Genomic DNA, 7,238 nt, shown 5'->3' with positions numbered 1-7,238 from the left:
ATTCGAATTGGAAGACCTCTCTGCTAATTAGGGCTGCTATGTAAATAACTTTAGGTCGTTTTTAATAATATATCAAGCCAGAGATATATCAAGGAGAGCTGTAAGAAGACCGTATTAGCACGATTCAACGAAGACGAAGAAGATCTTGTTTTTACTTGTGAATCTTTGTTTTAAGTTGTAACTTGGATGCTAGTTTTCTTATTTGTGAACCTTACTCTTGTTCCGTACTTGGTTTTATTTATTCGTTATAAAGGCTACGTTTATTATACCATGCTTTCATCGAAACCCACGTTGATGATGAGTCCGATTATGGGCTAATCATTATCGTGGGGTTCTAGCGGATTTATTTATGGATTTCTTTAGTTAAATTATTTCGATGCCTTATCATGTGGTGATTGTATGATAGCCTAGTATTGGTTGCGTGTATTCGTCTTATGAGTGTCACGAAATTATAAGATAGTGTATTAATTCTTAATGAAGCGAAAGTGAATTTAAGAATTTAGAACATGCCATGCTAGCATAGGTTCATGTAATTGTTATGCATGATTCGTAGGTAATTTTAACCATCTTACTTGCCTTATGTAATCAAGATAGATAACTTGTGCTTAAACCGTTATGTTGTCAAATTCTATAGACATATAGGGTCTCAATATAATTGGTGTCTATTCAGCTTCCATCTCTTTTGTGGATGTCTGGTAGTATGGTACTCGTGCAACAAAAGTTGGCGTTTATCAGTTTCGTGTTGTCTGATTAGTGTCATCACCATTGCATGCTAAGGTTGAGAACAATAAGGCTATTGAATGAAGTATTTAATGTAGTTAGAATCTCATGTTTGTCATATATATTTATCCAGTCAATCTTATTCTCTTAGTTATAATTGTTAGTTTAATTCTTAGTTATAAACAACCGCAATTTGTTATCGTCTTAGCATTGAATAATAACCATACATTGTTACTTAAGTGCATAGATTAATTAGCTAACCAAAGTCAGTCTCTGTGGGAACGAACTAAAAAAGATTCTATACTACTTGCGAACTCGTATACTTGCGTATATTATTAGCGTGTGTTTAGCGACTAACAAGTTTTTGGCGCCACTGCCGGGGACTGTAGTGTTAATTTATAGTTTATGTGCTTTCCATCAGTGGTCGTTAAAGTTCATTGACTCGGACATTGTTACTTATTCGTTTCCTTGCATTATTTCATGTACTCTAGCGAGGGTGTATGCATACGCGTTCGCGTACTCGTAAGAGAACTCTGGATAAAGCCGAGGAAGAACTTGTGGTGGTTCGAAGGGAAGTTTTTTAGGAAGAAAAGAAGGTAGAAGAAGAAGAGAAAGTCGAGGAACCAGCTTTAGTAGAGATGGGTGATCAAGTACAAAATCCTAAGGCTTTGATGGACTATTCTCAGCCTAAGATCAATGACATTCAGTCAAGCATCATCAGACCATCCATAAGGGCTAACACTTTTGAGATTAATTCAAGCACGATCTAGATGATACAGAACTCAGTTCAGTTTGGGGGTTCCCCTACTGAAGACCCCAACATGCACATCAGGGATTTTATCGAGATCTGCGACACTTTCAAGTTCAATGATGTGACTGAAGATGCTATCAAGCTGCGACTCTTCCCATTCTCTCTTAGGGACAAAGCTAAGTGATGGTTACATTCTCTATCAGCAGGGTCTATCAACACTTGGGAAGATCTTGCTCAAAAGTTTCTCACTAAATTCTTCCCTATGGCAAAGATTGCTTCAATCAGGAATGCTCTTACTCAGTTTGCTCAACAAATTGGAGAATCTCTGTGTGAGGCTTGGGATCGATATAAGGAGATGCTAAGGAAGTGCCCACACCATGGCATGCCTGATTGAATGATTATTAAATGTTTCTACAATGGATTGGGTGCTACTTCTAGACCCATGCTTGATGCAGCATCAGGAGGAGCCTTGTGTGTGACGCCCCTAAATCCGGGGTCAGGATTGGGTATCACTACACAACTTTAGATAATAATAAAAAAAACTGTATATTAAAATAAATATACAGATAACCCCTCATAATCAGGATCGCTTACAGGTTTTAGTATGAAACAAGAATCTAACCTTCTAAAATTTACACTATCTAAATACAATTTCATTACCTTATTACTACTTTCCTTGTATTGATCACTCTGACGCCTCCAAATTTCTTCAACTGGAATCTCACCACTTTTGTTGTCTGTTAAAACTATTCACTTTTGTCCTCATTTGATACTGAAAGAAATAAGAGTTCACAAAGCAAGAGTGAGCCAAAAATGCCCAGCAAGTATCATAAATGGTTTCTAGGTATCAGATCATAAAACTCCTGGAAACGATTGTTGAATGATTTTAAAAACGTCTTTACATATTTAAATAGTTGAGCGAACAAAACATCGGCCCTCATTGGCCTTTAATCATAAATCACATTTTTCTGTAAAAGAACAGTGACCGTTTCAATATTACATCCTTTTGAAATTTGTAATTATGAACTATTCGGGAAGGAATGTCGTTAATGGCGATCAACAATAAATTAGACTGGACACTAGAAACCAACATATGCACTATAACCTGCTGATCAGTCGGGAGATAGTGCGGATCTATACCCAACTGCATAGACCCAACCAACATATGGGGCACCCAGGCAACTATGGCCTAAAGGGGTCCGGTCCATCCCTGACCCATAGGATCCAGCTCATCACTGGTCCTTATAATAACCGTCCAGCCCGTAGAGTATTTTGATATCAAATCATTTTGATTTCAAAACAGCCCAAATCAGGGTTCGCAAATAACCCGAACGAATGGGTATCTGCTCAAGAGAGCAATCGAATTATGGGAACAAGATCAAAAAGGCACTTGCATAAATAAGAGTAATTGCAGCGAAATATAAAAACATTTAACTATTCTGAACTTAGAATATGAACGAATAAATATTTGCAGTATTTAAGGAGAAAGGTTAGGAATACTTGCCTCAATTGATAATCCTCCGACCTTTAACCAGCTGCCATAACACTCAGTCCTGTCGCATCTGTATTACCCTTGATGGGCTACTTGACCTTTCTTATCATTTACCCACTTAGGTTTATCTTTATTCTGAATCCACTCATTTCCGTACTACACGCAGTCAGGCTTTACTTCTACAATCTCTATATGGCTTTGAACGTCTCACGCTATGTACATCTATCACAAATAATACTATTCAATGAACTGACCATGTATAACTGACTAGTCTATACACTTATCCCTATCGTCTACCCGCCCGATAATAATAGATAAAAATCACATCTCATTCAGATAACGTTTAAAAGACACGCTGACTCATTATTCACATAATACGTACACATAGGGCATGTAATCATATTATCCACATAATCACATAATCACGTAATTCATGTAGCACATAAGTTGAATCGTCAAAAGATAGGTCTCGATATGTTTAGAATTGAAATTGGGTCAAAAAGAATATTTTATCGATTAATTATTGACGCGGAATGATCCATAAAATAAACGACCTTTAGATACAAAGGAATTTAGGTCTCGAAAATATTTTTAATAAAAGCAAAAATATTTTTCTGAGTCTAGAGGCGTTCGTTTCGTATTAAACGGACGAAAGATTTATTTATTATGAATTTTTGAACATTTTTCGGAATTAAAGGGGTCTCCGAATCATTCTGAATCATTTAATAATTAAATAATAGGGTTCAAATACCTAAATATGACTTTAAAATAATTTTATGATAATTATCGAGTCTTGAAAATAATTTAGAATAATATTTTAAAGCTCGAAACTATTTTTCAAATTTTTTAAATCAATTTTAAATAATTAAATCTAATTAAATAATCAATTAAAATTAATTAATAACTAATGAAATTAATTAATCAATTAATATTTAAATTAACTGACTAATTAAATAATTAATTAATTAATTAGGATTTATTTTAGAATTAAAAATAATTTTTAGAATAATAAATAATGAATTTTTTTTTGAATTAATTAACAAAAGAAATTGTAGAAACAAGAATCAGTTTTTGGAATCAGGGTTTTAGGGATTAAACCCGGGTCGAAACCGGGTTACCATCTCAACCCAAACGAATGCCGACCGATATCTGGAAAATATCCGGCGACTTCGCCGGTTCCGGCCAACTCAAACCGGCCCCCAAAACACAACAATACAACTCATTTTTCATTGTTAATCGATTCCACAACGCATCTGGAGTTCATTCACCAAAACCTCGTGTAATAACCCCAATTTTTGGAAATTTTTAAAACCCTTATGAATAGTGATTTTGCAGATTATGCTGAATGAGAAAACTTTTCATGCCACACTATGTAGGGGTTCTTTTATTGATCTTCTGAGATATTATTAGTACTTTATGTGGTATATAAGTGTATGTAAAGATCGTCAGAATCCAAATCCGAACACTTTGATTTTTCCCGGAAATCCACTAGATACGGAAAGAATTGAGTATAAGGTAACAGGATAAAAAGGATTTAAAATAAAGGATTATAAGAGAGGATCATAAAAGGATTATAATGTATTGAGAAAGGTTAAGGAAACCCAGGTAATAAGATCCCGGGTATGATCCCTCAAACGAGAAACGAGAACGAAAGTTAAACGAACCGTATAACAGATCAGCGGTCATTAGGCAAACAATTAGGAAGTTAATCAAGGAGGTTAGGGATGATGAGGTCATCCAACCAATAAGAAGAGGGCAAGTAAGGGATGATGACATCATAAGCATGACATAAGCATGACATAGGAGGGAAGGAGGTGTGGATGAATGATAACCACACAAAGTTCAAGGTTATTAAGGTAATTAACCAAAATCTAAACAAAAACAACCAACCAAAAACAAATCAAAGCAAAAAACACAAAATCATCTCCTTCTTCCAAGCTTGCTCTCGGCTTTTCCCCATTTTCAAGAAGAAGAATTTCAAAATTCAAGTTCCAAGCTTCCTTAATTGGTAAGATAATTATCTAGTACTCCTTATGCATAGATATAGCTATTCCATGAGTTTAAGCTTCAAATTCCTTCACAATCTCTTCCAATAATTCAAGGAAGAAGATGGTGAATAGTAACTTTCAAAGAAATAACTTTAGTTTCTTGAATTTTTAGGAAAGTTTAAGGTTATACAAGCAAGGATCAAGGTTCTTTAGGCATTCAAAGCTCTTGTGATTGTGTTAAGAAGCTTCAAGAAGAACTTGAGGTGTTGGGACTGTTGTAGTGTGTTTTGGATGGATGTTGGTTGTATGAATGAATTGGGATTGATTGGTGATTGATTTGGATTGGTTTAAATTTGGGAAATCGCGTAAACATAGCCGTCGTAATGTCCGATTTACTTTAGACTGCTTTTGTTCATAACATTAGGACCCGAGAACTCCCTGCTAGGTTTTGACCAGTGCCATGTTTAGATAGTTCATGTTACGAGCTTCATTTTGATATGTGGTTCGTTTGATTCCGATGTACGGTTTAGGAGAAACGGCCGTTTTAAGTAACGACGTTTCGCGAACGAAACATTACCCCTCGCCTTACTTTGAAACCTTGGTTAAGGACCTTAAATGACTAATTGGGGTAAGAAACAATTATGTAAAGTGGATTAGGCAGTTGGTAAGGTACTCGCGAAAGAATCGCCTTAAAACCCTTAATGGTTAATTTATTAAGAATGGTGGAGCCAAGGGTACTCGAGCGACTTAAGTAAATCGTTAAGCGCGAAAGCGAACATTAGGACTCTAAATGGTTAAAGTCTAGTTTGTTAAGCGACCGGGGTCTAATTCCGACTTATATTGTTGTTCATAGGTTATCGGACCCACTCTAAGCTTAAGTCTATCCGAGAGCACTCAGGCATGTTTTCTACCCGTATAACTGTTGTTGTGATGTATATGTGTATATGCATGATCTTGTGATAAATGCATATTTGTTATTAGCAAATTCTTGCGATATATTGGAGCATGTGATATGGTATATATGCATGCCTGTTTCGTATTCTTGACTTATATATCTGTTGGTTCAAATGCTTATTAGTTGCATAATACCTATGCTAGAGATGAGCAGTAGTTGCGTATACCCTGAGTATAGGGGACCCAAAGGTGAACCCTTTTCTAAAACCGGGAGTAGATGTTCCCGAGTATATTATATATATATATATTTATATATATATGGATATAGTTTTCAAAACTATTAATCGAATAAGGTTTATTCGATAACTTCATATTATTTAATGAATATTACTTGAATATTCATTCGAGGACTTATGACTCCTTTTATTTTATTTAATGAATATTACTTGAATTTTCATTCGAGGATTTATGACTCCTTTATATTATTTAATGAATATTACTTGAATATTCATTCGAGGACTTATGACTCACTTTATATTATTTATTGAATATTCATTTGAGGACCTATGACTCCGATTATTTACTGAAATATATTCTTTATTTTATTAGAGAATAAGGTGTCGATAATCAAACTTATTTTTGATTATTCAAATAAAGATAGTACTTTCGTATAAGTATATCTTTGGTTATTTAATACTCATTTCAAGTATAAGTTTTACAACTTCTACTTCAAGTTATTTATATAGAGATTATCCTTATGGGAATATTATTTAATAATATTCAGATATTTTCTAATATATCGGGACTAATTTACTTTATTAAATCAGCATTACTCCAAACACTCTTTAAAGTGTTTTCGAGTCTTCAAAATGATTTTTAAAGGTTAGAGCGGATCCCAAAACTCGTTTTCAAATTTAAGATCTTCCTTTTTGAAGGGGACTTGAATACTCGCTCAAAAATCTAAGGGATCCGGCTCTGTGGTGTATTTTATATTCGCAACAAGGTTGCTATTTTGATAAATGAATTGATTACTTACCCAACGTTCGGGAAGTAAGTCCATCTAATTGAGTCGGCATAAGCGACATGCCGGGGTACGGTCTATCAAAGTTTAAGTGGCTGGGTGGCAGTCCATCAACGCGTAAGAGGCCGGGTGGCGGTCCAGCACAAGGTCCTTATGTGGCCAGGGTGATGACCGGTGGGGGATTCATCCATCTACTAGTAAAAAAGGTTACTTATTGGTATCTTTGCCTGATCAGCAAGATATCGGGTTTATGCCAAAATTCTTTTCTTTCCAAAATTCATTGGATATTGCAACTCTGTTCATACTTTACATGACAGAGGTTTTCAGGAAATGTATGAGAGATATATATATATATATATGAATATATATGTA

General features: G+C 34.9%; 1 non-coding gene across 1 annotated transcript; it reads right to left on the bottom strand.

Moving 5' to 3' along the window:
- Positions 1-1,748: 1,748 nt before the first annotated feature.
- LOC141694700 (small nucleolar RNA R71) lies at positions 1,749-1,855 on the bottom strand. The gene has a single exon (XR_012563985.1). It is a non-coding gene; the product is annotated as a small nucleolar RNA R71 (small nucleolar RNA).
- Between the last annotated feature and the right edge of the window lie 5,383 nt (positions 1,856-7,238).

Source organism: Apium graveolens, chromosome 10 (genome assembly GCF_009905375.1).
Source record: "Apium graveolens cultivar Ventura chromosome 10, ASM990537v1, whole genome shotgun sequence".
NCBI classification, from domain to species: Eukaryota; Viridiplantae; Streptophyta; class Magnoliopsida; order Apiales; family Apiaceae; genus Apium; species Apium graveolens.
Note: the sequence above shows the minus strand (reverse complement) of the source record. Positions and strands in the feature narration are given on the sequence as shown.